Here is a 17,761-nt window from a genome sequence, read left to right on the forward strand (position 1 = left end):
GAAGTGGTCGTGGGTCGCGACGGTCGAGTTCGTCAGGCTGTAGTTCAGACTTCAACGGGACTGCTGCGACGGCCGATCGCGAAGCTGGCGAGATTAGATGTGGAGAAGGGTGAGGCAGATCCGGTGATCCCGGAAGTACCTCACGGGTCGGGGAATGTTGCGGACGATAACGCCATCCCACAGCAAGCGCCGCGTACGACTGCAAGAGCGCCGCGACGACCGGGGAAAGAACTGCGCGGTGACAGGTCGACGTATCCGTGACATACAAGACCAAGAGTAGAACGTACGTCCGCGACGGTTTCGGCAAGCTGAAACGTCATTACAATTTAAGATCATTCTCGAAGTACAAACGTGCAAATTGTTAGGTAATCTTCTGATACGGGCGATAGGCTGGTGGTTGATAACAATTCTCTTAAAATTTATTTAATTTGTAAGTACGCTAGGCTGAGAAATGAATTTGCGTAAACTTATCCATAATTTTCTATAGTTGCCGTCGTTATTTGGAATTAAGCGATCATCGACGATTAATCACCTAGTTTGAGGTTAAGTCATGTGAGTTTCTTGCAAGATCATGCTATTGAATTTGAAAACTAGTTAAAACTTAAAACTAGATTAAAACTTATCGCTAAAACTATGTTTACTATCACAGATCTGCAAACCTGCTGAACAGGGTGATTGGGAGTGAATTCATCTCAATCGATGATAGGTAGACAAATGTAAGTGGGTTAAATTTAACATGCGATTAGCTACTAATAAATTGATTACAGCTTTTAGCACTTGGAACACCACGACAGGGTGTCGGCTCAAAGGATCGCCTTTCATTTACCCCAACACAAACAGCGACACAAAAGAGATGAAAACAACACGAATCAGAAGAAATCCAATCCCCCATGTACACAAATAGCGACACAAAAGAGATGGAAAATAACACGAAAAAACAGGACTGCGCGTTCTCACAGGCACCGCACTACTGATGCCATTATTTAATTATAATGACCAATCACCCCATGCACTCGAACAGCGACACAAAAGAGACGGAAAATAACACGAAAAAACAGGACTGAGCGTCCACACAGGCACCGCACTACTGATGCCATTATTTAATTATAATGACCAATCCCATGTACTCGAACAGCGACATAAAAGAGATGGAAAATAACACGAAAAAACAGGACTGAGCGTCCACACAGGCACCGCACTACTGATGCCATTATTTAATTATAATGACCAATCACCCCATGCACTCGACGGAAAATAACACGAAAAAACAGGACTGAGCGTCCACACAGGCACCGCACTACTGATGCCATTATTTAATTATAATGACCAATCACCCCATGCACTCGAACAGCGACACAAAAGAGACGGAAAATAACACGAAAAAACAGGACTGAGCGTCCACACAGGCACCGCACTACTGATGCCATTATTTAATTATAATGACCAATCCCATGTACTCGAACAGCGACATAAAAGAGATGGAAAATAACACGAAAAAACAGGACTGAGCGTCCACACAGGCACCGCACTACTGATGCCATTATTTAATTATAATGACCAATCACCCCATGCACTCGACGGAAAATAACACGAAAAAACAGGACTGAGCGTCCACACAGGCACCGCACTACTGATGCCATTATTTAATTATAATGACCAATCCCATGTACTCGAACAGCGACATAAAAGAGATGGAAAATAACACGAAAAAACAGGACTGAGCGTCCACACAGGCACCGCACTACTGATGCCATTATTTAATTATAATGACCAATCACCCCATGCACTCGACGGAAAATAACACGAAAAAACAGGACTGAGCGTCCACACAGGCACCGCACTACTCACAAACAAATTGAACACGGAGAAAGCAAATAAAGTCCTGCAGTTGCATTATCTGCTAACAACACGGCATAGGTAAACTCAACTGGTTAAACACAGTTCAGGATGAGTTATGGGGCAGAACGTAGTATCTAGAATAATCGCTTTTCGAGGGAGTAGAGGCTTCCTGGTTTGCATGCATAATTTGAATATTAATCAGTGTGGTTCAACTTTAATATCACCAAAATCCAGCCACCTGGCCTTTTTAGGTCTCTGCTTCGGAAGTAATGGACCGGGGATGCTCGGGGCCATAAATTGTACCGGCCGGGTTGCGCAAATTTGTACGCTTTAATTTATTGCAAGCAGTAATTTAATCCTCGGGATGAAACACCACAGATGGCGATTATTGGAGAGAATATGGTTTTATGAAATCAATATTAAATTTTGCGGATTAAACAATAATTATTTAATTCTCGGTTTTTGAACATTGAAAAATTGCAGAATAATCAAGCAACGTTAAGTTTATTTAACGTAAATTATAGAGCTTTTGAGATTCAGATGCGGGTTACCGTCAACTGGGGCGAATTGGTTAATTGAGACAGCAGTTTTAACCATGTTAGAGCACACTTTTTTGATTTTTCTGGTAGGTTTCATAGAAAAAAACTCAGACCAACAAAATGTGTACATCCATTTCCAAATTTAAAAACATTAAGTGCTCTAAACACTGCTGTCCCTATTCAGACTGTAGATTCGCCTAAGATGACGGTACGTCATAATTTGCACAAATTCGAATTTACGAGAAATTAATGCCGTAAAACACTCACAGTTTTTCCAATTTAAAATACTTAACGGTGCATATCAACCAGAGCCAGCGTTGCCACATGTACAGATTTATCTGTCATGGTACAGATTTTCAGCAAAAATTTGAGTACAGAATCTGTACGTACAGATGACAGATATTTGGGTCACCGTACTGATTTGTAAAGATTTTCAGATAAAACAGATTCTTTCTCAAAATGATATTATTGAATAGTTAAGTTATTGCAATTATCTCAACATTTAAAAACTTTTCATTGATTAAATCTAGTTTAACTTTTGAAACATTTAGAAATGGATCAAGCTTATATTTATTAACGATCTTAGATCCATTTATGCTAGAATATTTTCTCTTAATACTAACCCCCAGTACGCCGCGGGTAATTGGCTCCCTCCCACTAACATTTACACATAAGATCCTCTGTATTTTTAGGTTTTTCTTAGGTTTAAGAAAACTTCATTTACAAAAGCAGACTCATTGCTAACCAGGTTTCAGTACCGACAAGGACCTAACAAAAATAATGTATTAGGGTGTTTCATCCAAAACCAAAGTTCTCAGAATCAGGCAAACCGAGGTTCCCCTAGTAGAGGATACCCATAGGGACTCTCATGCCAAACATCAGCCCATTTGGTTGAGAATTGACCTGTCCCCAGCGGTTTAAAGTTTACATGGAAATTACTATGGGATTTTTGTGCTTTTCGTTCAATCGTTCCTACAGGTCTGGGGACAACATGGATTCACTCGGAATAAAGACAGGTGTGTAGGGGATGGTCCAATGAACACATTCCAGAAGGAATTTGGCTTGTCCAGTCTGTCCCCAAGGTGCGCATTGGATCGACGTCCGGTGTCTCCAAAACCAACGATTCATCCTTCAAAAGCATCGCATTTCCTTAGTATGCTATGACAACTAGGTGAAAACCTGTGAAAACCACGACGCCCCATATCAGACGGTGAACACGTGGAGAGGCATCGATTGCATTATTAACACATAATCATCATTTTACGTTATTTAGAATAGTTGAAATTCTTCCAGGAACAACAATAATTATAATTTTAGTACTTTAAAGAATGTTTCTGAGCCAAAACTCGAGTAGATGCTCTGCCACGTGTTCACCGTCTGACATGGGGCGTCGTAATTTTCTCCTAGCCGTCATAGCATACTAAGGAAGGACAATGCGTACATTTGAAGGGTAATTCGTTGATTCTGGAGACACCGGACGTCGATCCAATGCGCACCTTGGGGACAGAATGGACAACCCTAATTCCTTCTGGAATTTGTACATTGGACCATCCCCTACACACCTGTCTTTATTCCGAGTGAATCCATGTTGTCCCCAGACCTGTAGGAACGATTGAACGAAAAGCATAAAAATCCCATAGTAATTTACATGTAAACTTTGAACCGCTGGGGACAGGCCAATTCTCAACCAAATGGGCTGGTATTTGGCATGAGAGTCCCTATGGGTATCCTCTACTAGGGAACCTCGGTTTGTCTGATTCTGAGAACTTTTTTGTTCGGATGAAACACCCTATAATGTATAGCATTACGTTCTAATAAAGTTATAACATAATTTCCAGCATTTCCCATTCTTCTCAAAAATGATTTTAAAATGAAGGAGAACACAGGTAAAATAAAATCTAAAATACTTTAAAAATTTAATAAAAGTTGAACTGAATCATACAGAAAATAATGAGTCATAAAATTTATTGTATTTTTTTAAATTAATTTGAGTACCGTAATCTGGGGTGAATCGGGACTACAGTCTGAATAGGGACAGCAGTTTTTAGAGCACTTACAGCTTTTAAATTTGGAAATGGATGTACACATTTTGTTGGCCTGAGTCTGTTCTAACCGAAACCAACCAGAAAAATCAAAATATTGTGCTCCAACATTGTTTAAACTGCTGTCCCAATTCGCCCCATGTGTCCCGATTGACCCCAGTTTACGGTATATTTTTAAATTACATGAAAACAACATGATTTTTTTATATTCATAATCTTGCTGTTGCATTTAAAGCATTTTTTGCAAAACAAAAGTTTAATAATAAAAATTATCTTTTTAGCATTCCATACTTTACATGCACTAAATTTGAAACATATTTACAACCGCCTTGTAGTTGCCTGAATATTTAAAAAATTAATCCTCGTTTTTCAAAACATTATTATTTGTTTCTTGAAAGGTAACGCCATTATGTCACATTAAACTATTTAATAAATGGAATCTGGTCAAAGTAAATTTTATTGAAAGTTTTCGATAAATCATGTTTTGCACCATCAACTGGGTCAATCGGGACTGCAGTCTGTATGAATATGAATTACAGTCTAACTTAGATTATTTAATTCTTAAATTCCTGAATTCTTAAATTCTGAAATTCTGAAATTCTGAAATTCTGAAATTCTGAAATTCTGAAATTCTAAAATTCTGAAATTCTAAAATTCTAAAATTCTAAAATTCTAAAATTCTAAAATTCTAAAATTCTAAAATTCTAAAATTCTAAAATTCTAAAATTCTAAAATTCTAAAATTCTAAAATTCTAAAATTCTTAAATTCTTAAATTCTTAAATTCTTAAATCCTTAAATTCTTAAATTCTTAAATTCTTAAATTCTTAAATTCTTAAATTCTTAAATTCTTAAATTCTTAAATTCTTAAATTCTTAAATTCTTAAATTCTTCAATTCTTAAATTCTTAAATTCTTAAATTCTTAAATTCTTAAATTCTTAAATTCTTAAATTCTTAAATTCTTAAATTCTTAAATTCTTAAATTCTTAAATTTTAAATTAAATTCTTAAATTCTTAAATTCTTAAATTCTTAAATTCTTAAATTCTTAAATTTAAATTCTTAAATTCTTAAATTCTTAAATTTTAAATTCTTAAATTCTTAAATTCTTAAATTCTTAAATTCCTAAATTCTTCAATTCTTAAATTCTTAAATTCCTAAATTCTTCAATTCTAAATTCTTAAATTCTTAAATTCTTAAATTCTTAAATTCTTAAATTCTTAAATTCTTAAATTCTTAAATTCTTAAATTCTTAAATTCTTAAATTCTTAAATTCTTAAATTCTTAAATTCTTAAATTCTTAAATTCTTAAATTCTTAAATTCTTAAATTCTTAAATTCTTAAATTCTTAAATTCTTAAATTCTTAAATTCTTAAATTCTTAAATTCTTAAATTTAAATTCTTAAATTCTTAAATTCTTAAATTCTTAAATTTAAATTTAAATTCTAAAATTCTAAAATTCTAAAATTCTAAAATTCTAAAATTCTAAAATTCTAAAATTCTAAAATTCTAAAATTCTAAAATTCTAAAATTCTAAAATTCTAAAATTCTAAATTCTTAAATTCTTAAATTCTTAAATTCTTAAATTCTTAAATTCTTAAATTCTAAAATTCTTAAATTCTTAAATTCTTAAATTCTTAAATTCTTAAATTCTTAAATTCTTAAATTCTTAAATTCTTAAATTCTTAAATTTAAATTCTTAAATTCTTAAATTCTTAAATTCTTAAATTCTTAAATTCTTAAATTCTTAAATTCTTAAATTTTAAATTCTTAAATTCTTAAATTCTTAAATTCTTAAATTCTTAAATTCTTAAATTCTAAATTCTTCAATTCTTAAATTCTTAAATTCTTAAATTCTTAAATTCTTAAATTCTTAAATTCTTAAATTCTTAAATTCTTAAATTCTTAAATTCTTAAATTCTTAAATTCTTAAATTCTTAAATTCTTAAATTCTTAAATTCTTAAATTCTTGAATTCTTAAATTCTTAAATTCTTAAATTCTTAAATTCTTAAATTCTTAAATTCTTAAATTCTTAAATTCTTAAATTCTTAAATTCTTAAATTCTTAAATTCTTAAATTCTTGAATTCTTAAATTCTTGAATTCTTGAATTCTTAAATTCTTAAATTCTAAATTCTTAAATTTTAAATTCTTAAATTCTTAAATTCTTAAATTCTTAAATTCTTAAATTTAAATTCTTAAATTCTTAAATTCTTAAATTCTTAAATTCTTAAATTCTTAAATTCTTAAATTCTTAAATTCTTAAATTCTTAAATTCTTAAATTCTTAAATTCTTAAATTCTTAAATTCTTAAATTCTTAAATTCTTAAATTCTTAAATTCTTAAATTCTTAAATTCTTAAATTCTTAAATTCTTAAATTCTTAAATTCTTAAATTCTTAAATTCTTAAATTCTTAAATTCTTAAATTCTTAAATTCTTAAATTCTTAAATTCTTAAATTCTTAAATTCTTAAATTCTTAAAGTCTTAAATTCTTGAGTTCTTGAATTCTTAAATTTTTAAATTCTTAAATTCTCTTAAATTCTTAAATTCTTAAATTCATAAATGCTTTAATTCTTGAATTCTTAAATTCTTTGATATTTTTTAAATTTTAAATCTGGGTATGATTTGAAATTCTAGATTTTAATTTAGAATTGTAAATTTTTTGGATTATAATTTGGAATTTGAAGGATTTTGAATATATTAATTTTTTGAATTATATTATTTTAATTTTATTAATTTTTAATTATTAGAATTTTAAAGCTTTGAATTTGTTATTTTTAAATTTTGTTTTGTTTATATATTTCTTTTTATTTTTTTAATCTAAGATTTTTTTTGTTTTAATATTTGTATTTTTGAATCTGTGTGTTTATGGATTTTCTCTTTGGTTTACTTCTTTTCAAGCAAATACAAAATCCTTCCTTTTAATTTCAAGATTCTGCTTTGTGAGATTCGGCATCAAAAGGCAATTCGGAATTTTCATATTATAATATCGATTACAAAATTATTGATACATTTATGACTTTCAGTTGCAATAAAATATACAAATTCTGAATATTTAAGTTTTTTCACTAGAACTTTTGCAAACAAACATCGTGCGAAGTAACGTCACGTGAAGAAACGTCTTTCCTTGGCCGTTTCTTGGGTGTTTTTTATATGGAGTTTTGCGTTCCTTCCGAGCTGCATATCAGCGTTTAGTGTTGTCATAAAATTGTTCAAAATGCATGTTAAAAAAAAAGTTTTTTACAAAAAATATACCGTACAGATAATGGTACAGATATTCGCCATGCTTGGTGCAGATAAGACAGATTTTTGGACCCTCTGATACAGACGAGCATGTGGTAACACTGACCAGAGCTTTATGCACCAAGATTTTTAAAACACGCATCTTCAAAACTACAGGAACCATCAATATAACTTTCTATTCAAACCTCAAAGTTTTATTTACAACATATTTTGCAACGCAAGAAAACGCAAAACGCAAGAAAATGCTTTTCTTCTGGTTTTCAGTTGATTGAGCTTTAGTTTTCATTACAATTTTCAAGTTTTTCGAAAAAAAATCCCCCTGATTTTGTGGGCCGATTTTGAAACATTTGACATAACCTTGAAAAATATTTGCAACGGCGTAATTAGTTTTGGAAATAAAATTAAAAGGTAAGGGAGGGGGGACATAAAATTGAAATAAAATTTGCAATGGACTTTTGCGTGATTTTGATTGAAATTTGATTATTACCCTTTCAGGCCTAACTGGCTATGCCTAAAAAAGCTAATTAAAAAAAAACCTTTTATATTTTATGAAATCACAGAGTTCCAAATATTTTGTAAAAAATAACATAAATATGGATTAAATTGATACTATCTTAGGTAATTTTTTAAATTTGAAAAAGTTTAATCTTCTAAGATTTTTTTCTAGTGTCGAATTCTTTGTGAAAATGATAGTACCGTTATCAGGGGTGACATTGGATCTGGGGGAAGAGATTTGGTCATACAAAAATGCTGAAATTTGTTTGACCCAATGTCACCCCTGATGGCGGTACCTTTATAAAGTCACAATGAGTTAGGATCAGCGATGGAAGGATCATCATCAAAAAAATCTTTGGACGCTCATCAAGAGGGAAAATCGGAAAGGAACATGGCTCTCCATGGAATGGAATGGAGAACATGGATCAATAAAAAGAATCTCAAAAAATCATCATCTTTATTATTTGACCGAGCAGCGATTTTTCTACTACACTTGCAGGTGTTTCGTCACACTTTGAAAAATGACCAAATCCGGACTTTTTTGGGGCTACCCCCTGAAATCAAAGATTGACCCATCACTAGGCTAAATTCCAAATTTGAGCTCATTCTAACCACGGGAACCCCTCCCTCCAATCGCTTAAAGTTTGTATGGGAAAAATCGTCAAAATGTATGGAGAAAAGCAACTGTTTAGCTTTTTTACCTGTGGAAGGCGCCATAATTATCCGATTCTTAGCATTTCTCAAATGTAGAACCTTCATTAAATTTAGAACAACTTTCCCGAAGACACCATATTTTTAGGATTTTTTCCCACGAAGTTATTAGCGCCCAAAACTGACCATTTTTGCGCGGCTAGCTGTAAGGGGCTACCTAACAACGATGTTTATTTCCAATTCGTACACGCACGTGCTCTCTCTCAGGTTCAAACTCTCTCACGAGCTTGCTCGCCTGCCTGCCTGCCTGCCTGCCTGTTTGCCTACAAGCTCGCGCTCTGTTTCTCTGCTTGGACTTTTGTCGTCGTCGTCGTTTTCGTTTGCTATCCGCTGCACTGCGTTCCTGGCATGTTTATTATAATTTTCAAGATATATTTCGATATTTATTTCGAGATATAAAATTAAATGTAATATGTGATAAACAATAGATATCATATTATCAGAGCGTGTGTGAGAGAATACAAATTTTGATAAATTAGTTCCTCCATGAATTATCATCTGTTATTATTGAGTAAATTTTTAAATAGGGATATTGTAATTGAAATTTATTTCTAGTTTTATTTAAATGGTATCATACTAAACTCAAGACTGGATTTTAACTATTATAGAAAAAATAAAAGACTTTTTTTAACTCAAGTATAGATTTCAGAAAGAACAATACACTTAGACAACTCATCGATTTTGGGAACTGTATTTTCCACTTTTGTAAACTATCAAACAAGCTTAAAAAAAAACATTTGAAGTTTTTTTCGTAGCCCTATGATCACGACTATTTTTCATTCCATACAAAATATTTCAATCTGCCGAAAATATAACAAACTTCCTTACAACAAATTGCGGTATATTTTGTCTTTGACGATTATTAGAAGTTTATGTCAGATTCCGAAACATCCAAAAAGTGCAACGATGTCTAAAAGAAAAGCCTCAAAAATAGAGATTGTTGAGCTAGCTAGTTTTATACCTGGAATCAAATTGCCAAATTGCCTTCGAATTGACAAGCAGTTGGTCGAATGATATTTAGAGTAAAAAAATAAAACAAAATTTGTATTACCTGAAGATTTTTTTTAAATAATTGAATCATTCTCTCTAATGAACATATACGAACAACTGCTTGGAAAACCGACCAAACCCTGTTCATTTGCTTCAATTTTTTAAATGAGTCTAAGCCATGGCCTAAGCTGCCTTTTATTCAAATTATTTTTTTTTAGTGCAAAAAAAACGAAACTATTGGCACTACGCCCCCCGGTGCATGGCCTTCCTCTAACGTGGGATTTCTGCTCCAGCGCCTCTGACGAGACAGGAGAAACCGGGACCGACGTTTTACTTCACCATCCGATAGAAGCTCAGTGGAAAAGGCGGGAATCGAACCCGCGTCTCATAGCATCATCGGGATCGGCAGCCGAAGCCGCTACCCCTGCGCCACGAGACCCACTTTTTTTTAGTGCACTTTTTTTAAATTTTGACATAAACTAAGAATTTATATGCCAAATAAATCTCAAAACAAACCTGCTGTTTTAGTTGAAAATTATCAGCAAATCAGCGGATAGCAAACAAAAACGACGACGACGACAAAAGTCCAAGCAGAGAAACAGCGCGCGCGCTTGTAGGCAAACAGGCAGGCAGGCAGGCGAGCAAGCTCGTGAGAGAGTTTGAACCTGAGAGAGAGCACGTGCGTGTACGAATTGTAATAAGGCCGATGCAAATATTTAAAAAAGTTTTTGTCCCTCGGCCCTGGCCGAGGTCAAGGGGGGGGGGCAAAAAAATAAAAAAATATAAAAATTTAAATAACAAGCCATAGTCTACACATTTAAATGAAAAATGTGTTTTAAAATGCATTTTACACTTGTTCAGTTGTTTTGCAATCATTAGTTTTCAAAAAATCTAAGATCTGACAAAAACAAAAATTGTATCGAAAAAAAAGATTTTGCATCGAAAATTTTCAAAAAATCTTAAGATTTTTTAATAAACCCAAACATGCTAAAAATGATTTAAAACGCAGAAGAATGTATTTTAATTTGATTTCAGCTGGTTGCACTTGAATTTTCATTGAAATTTTGAAGTTTATTGTAAAAAAAATTGTTTGCCCCCTGATTTTTCGGGCCAATTTTGAAGGGGGGGGGGGGGTGACAAAAACTTTAAAAAATATTTGTACCAGCCTTAAACATCATTTTTAGATAGCCCCGCAAAAATGGTCAGTTTTGGGCGCTAATAACTTCGTGGGAAAAAATCCTAAAAATATGGTGTCTTCGGGAAAGTTGTTCTAAATTTAATGAAGGTTCTACATTTGAGAAATGGCGCCTTCCACAGGTAAAAAAGTTAAACAGTTGCTTTTCTCCATACATTTTGACGATTTTTCCCATACAAACTTCAAGCGATTGGAGGGAGGGGTTCCCGTGGTCAGAATGAGCTCAAATTTGGAATTTAGCCTAGTGATGGGTCAATCTTTGATTTCAGGGGGTAGTCCCAAAAAAGTCCAGATTTGGACCACCCTACTAGACACTTTATGTAATTGGTGCTGACAAGGAAACTTATAAAAAAATCTTCAACTGATTGCTTTTCTTCGGAAAATTCGGAAGCGATTTTCTGTTGCGTGTTTTGTCCCCTTTCTCTTTCGCGGATGAAGAAAGTTCGCAAGCGAAAAAGATTTTGTTGCGTTTGCCAGGCTAGGATTTTAATATACTGTCTCTAGAAATATTTCATGGCAAATTTAATTAAAAAGTTTGTGTCAATAAGCTATGAACTAGTTCATAAATTTTTAAAAATTTGACAGCTGAATTGGAAAAAATGCTGAGCAGATAATATAAAGTTAAATATTGAAATAAGAATCACATTTTTTTAATTTCAATCATCATACATTCATATTCTTGTAAGCTGAGAATGTTGTTCATTGATCTGGTAATTTCATTCAGAAAAGTTTTTAAACTTTCCTTTCAAGTCCTAAGAGGCAAACAATGTTACGCCCAATGAATTTCGAGCAACGCACGCTGTATTTTCTGCACGAACTGGAACACTATATTACATCCTTCAACCGAAAAAAGGTAAAGACTCCTTCCCGGAGAGCTTTTGCTTTCTTCTGTAACGGAACGACATCGTTCGATGGGGAAGATACCAGCAGTGCCGGAATCGGGTTCTAGTCTAAGTGACTACGTAGCCGCAGTCTCTCGTTTTAATTAAAATCACATCCAGATCTGAAGGGAACTTTAACAGAGACAAATGGACCTGATTGTATGAAATGAAGATTTTCTCTTGGTGAAAATAGAAAGCACCGCCAAGTTGTCTGTGATTTAAAATCCTGTGCATCCCTTCAGGATGCGCAAAAACGACTTTAGTTACTTTAATTTTATGAGCATTGCTGAATGCTGGGGGATGAGATGAGGATAATCTGAGTACGATAGGGTTGTTTTTGTGGGAGGACAATTTTAGTTACACGGAACAATTGTAACGTTCCTGCTCTACTGGGCGGAACCCAGATTTTAGTTTGATGGTTTTTCCAGCTCCAGAGGTAAAGCAAGCTTTCATCGTACACATTTCCCCGAAATAACCGCAAATTGCATAAATTCAGGGGAGGGCCATTACGTTTGTGTTCAGCAGACGTAAAACCCATTCATCACTCAGCCGGTGCCGGTGTGTGTGGATGACACTCGATGGATTTTCCGGTTTTATCGTTTCAGGAACCCGCTATTTGTACTCCAAATAGCTACGCAAAGTGACGAAGCAAATTCCTGGGTACGGATTTTTATCATTGTGGCAAAAATTGGTGTCGAAATTGGGGTGTTCAAGATCATTCGTCTCTTTAAAAAAAAATATATAAACGATGACAAAATTGCAGCAATTTTCCCACTTTAAAATCCAATTAATTTCGCAAACAATGCACCACGGTCTCTGCAGCAACTCTGGTGGTAAACTCGACGCACCCCGCAGGGGTCCACGTTTTGTGGAAAACCTGCTGCTGGCGATAATTATCTTTTGGTGGTCATTCACAACGCAGCGGCGTTGTTATCTCGTCCGCCCAAACTCCATGGTCATCCGATGGGGATCACCCCTGCAGTGCCGTAATTCCGGCGCTAATGGTTGTAAAATTTCCTTATCGTTTCTCGCTTGCGGTGACTCGAGTGGGAATTGAACCGATTTCCGGTGGGGGAGGTCACCTTCCGGTGGGGACTCCCACCAGGGGGGTGGGGCTTGTTGTGCTGCATGTCGTTGAATTGGTCAGTTTCCTACGTACAACACGATACAGTTCAGTGAACTTCCCTCCTATAGAGTACGGCGAAGCAAATGTCCTTTAGGGACTGGGCTGCTGATACGGGGGGAGCACCAAGTAACGTCCCATCGACAGGCCGAGGAGGAGAGTGATAACATGAATACGAATGGTGTTTTTCATCGATTTTCGAGCTGGTGTTCGGTCACGCAAGAGATATATTTCTGGAAAGCCGTCATTATATTCAAATTATAGCCGGGCTGGAGCCGCTTTTAATGGTATTTCCGTGTTTCTCGTGAGACTAGAATGTGATCTGATCAGCCTTAAAACATGAATTGCTAGATTTGGTTCGATTTGTTTGAACAATCTAACGTTAGTTCACTTCAAAATTCTTCTCAAGTCGTTTTCTGAACACAGAACCTCAACGCTTTTTTGCTGTAACTCATTGACGACAAAATGTACAAAATTTCAACCAAAATCGTTCACCTCAACATAACCACTGAGTTCTGGCAAAGTTCATTCACACCGTCATTAACGGTACTAAATCGCTTTCGATTATCAGACACATTAAAAGGTTAGTAACCATAAAGATAATTTACGATGTGCCTTTAACAAAAATGTTCAGAAATACATATCATTTCAAACTATAACACACCAAAACAAAAGGCTTTGTACCTTCAACGGATAATTTTGCAACCAAACGAGGAAAGATAAACCGAGAAATTTTCAACAGCAATGCAAAAGTTAAATAATCAGACGATTTATAAAACGGAATGCCAACTGAAAGGATTTCACATCCGGTGAATTTCCGGCCGACTTCATTTATATGCATGGTCTAAAATATTCAAACGGCTCAACAATGCTCGTCCTATCTCAAAGTTCCAAATGAATTTTCAAATTGAATAAACCAATTTCACACAACCAAATACCAATTTGATAATCCCACCCGCCAGCTAATAATAGTCCATTCATTGTAACCAGTTTCTGCATCACGCAAAAGTCATCCCCGCGTCAGTCGGGAATTATTTCGAAAATTAAACGAGAAACGTGCGGACTTTTGGCGGACCACTAGCGAAAGTTGCTCTTGGTGGTGGAGCGAACCCAGATCTCTAAACAGAACCCCGTAAAGTTTCGTGCCAGGATGGGGTGGGGTGTTGGAAATTAAAAGTTTCTCCTGTTCCGAAGGATAACAAACGGCTCTGATGGCGGAGAAACTTTTGACCGAGATCTGACACCGCGAAAGTTGGACAGGTGCGGTAGAAGCCTGTCAGGATTAGGTTGGAAAATTGAGTTTGAAATTTAGTATTTGACCGCATTAGAGGATTTTTTTTTATTTAATTGTTCTATTTTTTAATATCAATCATTTTTAAATTAAAATTACGATTTTTTATGCATTGTGGAAATAATCTTAAAATCAACACAGAAAAAAATTGTGTGAATTTGTAAGATTTAATTTTGGAAGGTTGAATATTACCTCTTTTATGATGTAATTTTACCTCAATTTAGACAGAAAAAGTGACATTACGCCAAAAAAGTGTTAAAAAACACATTTTCAGACGTAAAATTACACTTTTTTTCTGACATAAAAGATGTACTGTAATGTTACCATGATTTTTTTTTCTGTGAAAAACAAAACTAAACATAAACAAAAGTTCAAAATTAACCGAAATGGAATTGATTCACCATACAAATCTAACTAAGCCCAACTCAATCTGCGGTTGTCTCATTTGCGGAAGAACCGTCAACAAAGCTCGTCATCAACGTTTGCTGGAGCCAATCCCCGCAAAATGCCCAACCCAGATCGTCCAATGGCATCATCCACAGCCAAACCATTTGTCGTCAAACATGGTCGCTAGAACAGACTGGTGCTCCGAAAAGTAAACATCAAACTTTGTCCCAAACGAACGATTGTTTGTGTGTGGGTAAATAGTAAAAAAATCATGGTAATATTACATGTCAGAAAAATTATGTAAATTTACATCCTTTTGTGTGTAATTTTACTTATACTGCTTCAATTGATGTAAAATTACATCGAAAAAGGGGTAGTAATACCCAATTATCATTTTTTGAAACTTCCAAAATTCAAATTTTTTTTACTGTGTACCAATTCACATACACACGCACACAGACGCCATCTGGTTTCGGGTGTCGGTGGTGGTGGTGAAAAATAGCACTTTGGTGACATTTTTGCACATCCACCGAGAACGATCCATTTTGGGAAGATTTGCTCAAATTACACACTCTCAAACTTTGCAGAACCCGTCCCGTCTAGTGCAATCAATCTGAAATCGGTTCCCCTCTCGAAAGGCTATTACTGTGGAAAATATTTATTTTGGCAGAGTGAAGAAGCCAAATCCCGCCATTTGGGCAAACAAAGTTCCATAAAAAGTGGGTGGTGGAAGGAAGGAATATGTGAGCGCAACTCGTTCAAAACGGTGCTGCTAACATAGCACAGCATAGCATGATCTGAATGATCAAATTCATTCTAGAAAATTATGAAATGTGATTTTTTGCAATTTGTTTGTGCTTTAATAATTATTGTTGGTTTACAAATATGCGTGTATTCATTTTACAATATTGTTTTTTAACTCCGTTTTGAAATCCTTAATTTTTCTGTCATGACATTTGTTTGTGTATTTAATTTTACTGCATCGCAGAGTTCCCATTGTCCTTACACGGAGAAAAAAAGTTCCCAAAATCGTGAACAAGCGTTCACGAAAACGTATGTTGTTCACAATTTTGGAAATCTTTTTTCTCCGTGTACATGAACTGTTTTCCACGCACTGGCTGTCATCAATGCAAACTCGTGGTCCGAACACGGCCACACGGACCTGTTTGCTGCATTATTCACCATACTCACGGATTGAACCAAATTTATTGGCGGTCCATAGTTTGGACAATGTCAGCCGCCATCGACCGCGGATGGAGCCTCCCCATTGACAAGTGGGTCGCCACAGGCCGTTTCTAGGACATCACCACCCTTCGCGGAGCACCATTCATGGGAGAGTTTTACTAAGGGAAAAGAGGCCACCCGTTTAGGAGAAGTTGGGGTTGGAGAATTTTCCTACCGCCTCGTCCTACTGCGCATGCGTCACCATTTTCCGAGCACTGTTGTTTGTTTTGCACTCGTGGAACATCCAGCGTGTACTGTATATCGAGCTTGGAGCACTGTTTGACTAAAATGGGTTACGAAACCAATTGATGAAAAAAAATCTTTGAGATGTTTTGAAATTGAAGTTCAAATAGGCTTTGTAAGGAATAGAGTAGAGTCAAATAAATATAAAAAAATATATTTGTTCAAAAAAGTTCAACCTCTCCAAAATACCCGAAAAAAGGTGGTTCAAAGTGAAACGCTCCCCCGAAATACAGGCGCCACCGTTCTGAAGACCACTTTAGGATGATTGAACCACGGTGAGCTCGGCGAGATGGCAGAGGGGCGGCCACCGACCGGCCACACCGTTTAGGCACGGAGAGTCTGCTGCTACTCCGGCTGAATATTTGATGTATTCGTGTAACTCATAATTGGGAAATGTGGCACAAGAGAGCAAAACGGCGATGGTAAAGAGGCAATATGCTCCAATCTTACGTGCAAACGGCAAACGCGCGGCAAAAGTGGATTCGATAACAGTTTTACGAAGTGTGCTTGTGATTCACTTTGAGAGGCGACTTGAGCGAGAGAGGGGAAGAGTCTAGGGATTGTTGATGATGTAGGCGAGTTCAACGTTTGGATTTTAAATATGATACTTGGTAGAATAATATTGTTTTATTATGTAGTTTTACGTATCCTTTGATGTAAATCGTGCTTGCCATTTCATTAGGGCACATAACTTTTTTAACCAAGAGTGTGTCCCTTTCACACCTTATGTAAATTGTCATTTGAGTGAAAGGAATACACTATTGTTTACAAAAGTTATGTGCCCTTTTGAAATGTTAGGCTCCAAATGATAAAAAAATAATTAAAGCAAGAATGATGGAAATTTAAGTCCGCCGAAAAAAACAAACATGCTTCAAACAGATTTTGTCTCAACAAATTTGTAATTTTACAAAATGGTCTTATTTTAGCTATTTTTCCATTTCTTTACTGAAGCAGGTATTAGACTATGACAAACATATGGGACAAGAGGAACAATCGCCGTAATTTTTACAATTTTGATTATTTCCAGTACGAGGAATTGTTGCTAGCGATGCAATTAGCTGATTCTACTACCAAATAACCGCAAAAACGTCACGGAGCGTAAGATTTAATGAAGTTTTTTTCAAAACCTTTTTTTTCTAATAATATTAGGAAAGTGCAAAATAAGGCTTAGGATTCGTTTTAAGGCCCATTTTATCAAAATGTTATTTTTCCTAGATCAGTAGTGTCTGATAGTAGACTGTAGACTGATGAAAATGACACCGTTTCTTGACTTTTTTTGACACAATATCTGTCACTATTCTCAGTATTACCATCCGTTTTAAACTGTGTGATTTTTTAAACTGTGTGATATATCAACAGATTTGTTATTTTTATAAAAGTTTATTATATTGAAAGACTTTAAAAAACATGTTTGATCCTTAAAAAATATTATTAATTTGAGGTCAGACCAAAAATTATAATTAATCAGATTGTTTATTTGAATATTTGTATTTTTAATTACTTCAAGTTCAGCTGCCAGTCTTTAATTTTATATCTAAAGCACAATTATTTGAGATTAAC

At 34.8% G+C, this 17,761-nt stretch overlaps 1 protein-coding gene and 1 long non-coding RNA gene across 3 annotated transcripts in view; one reads left to right on the top strand and one right to left on the bottom strand.

Annotated features, from left to right (window-relative positions):
- The window catches only part of LOC6031266 (serine-rich adhesin for platelets), a 273,589-nt gene that overhangs the window by 197,109 nt on the left and 58,719 nt on the right, over positions 1–17,761 (bottom strand). The gene's annotated exons all lie outside the window — the stretch shown is intronic.
- Positions 285–768, top strand: LOC119766955. Its single transcript, XR_005277225.1, has 3 exons — positions 285–430; positions 488–552; positions 650–768. It is a non-coding gene; the product is annotated as an uncharacterized LOC119766955 (long non-coding RNA).

The sequence above is a fragment of the Culex quinquefasciatus genome, chromosome 2, assembly GCF_015732765.1.
Source record: "Culex quinquefasciatus strain JHB chromosome 2, VPISU_Cqui_1.0_pri_paternal, whole genome shotgun sequence".
Classification (NCBI taxonomy): Eukaryota; Metazoa; Arthropoda; class Insecta; order Diptera; family Culicidae; genus Culex; species Culex quinquefasciatus.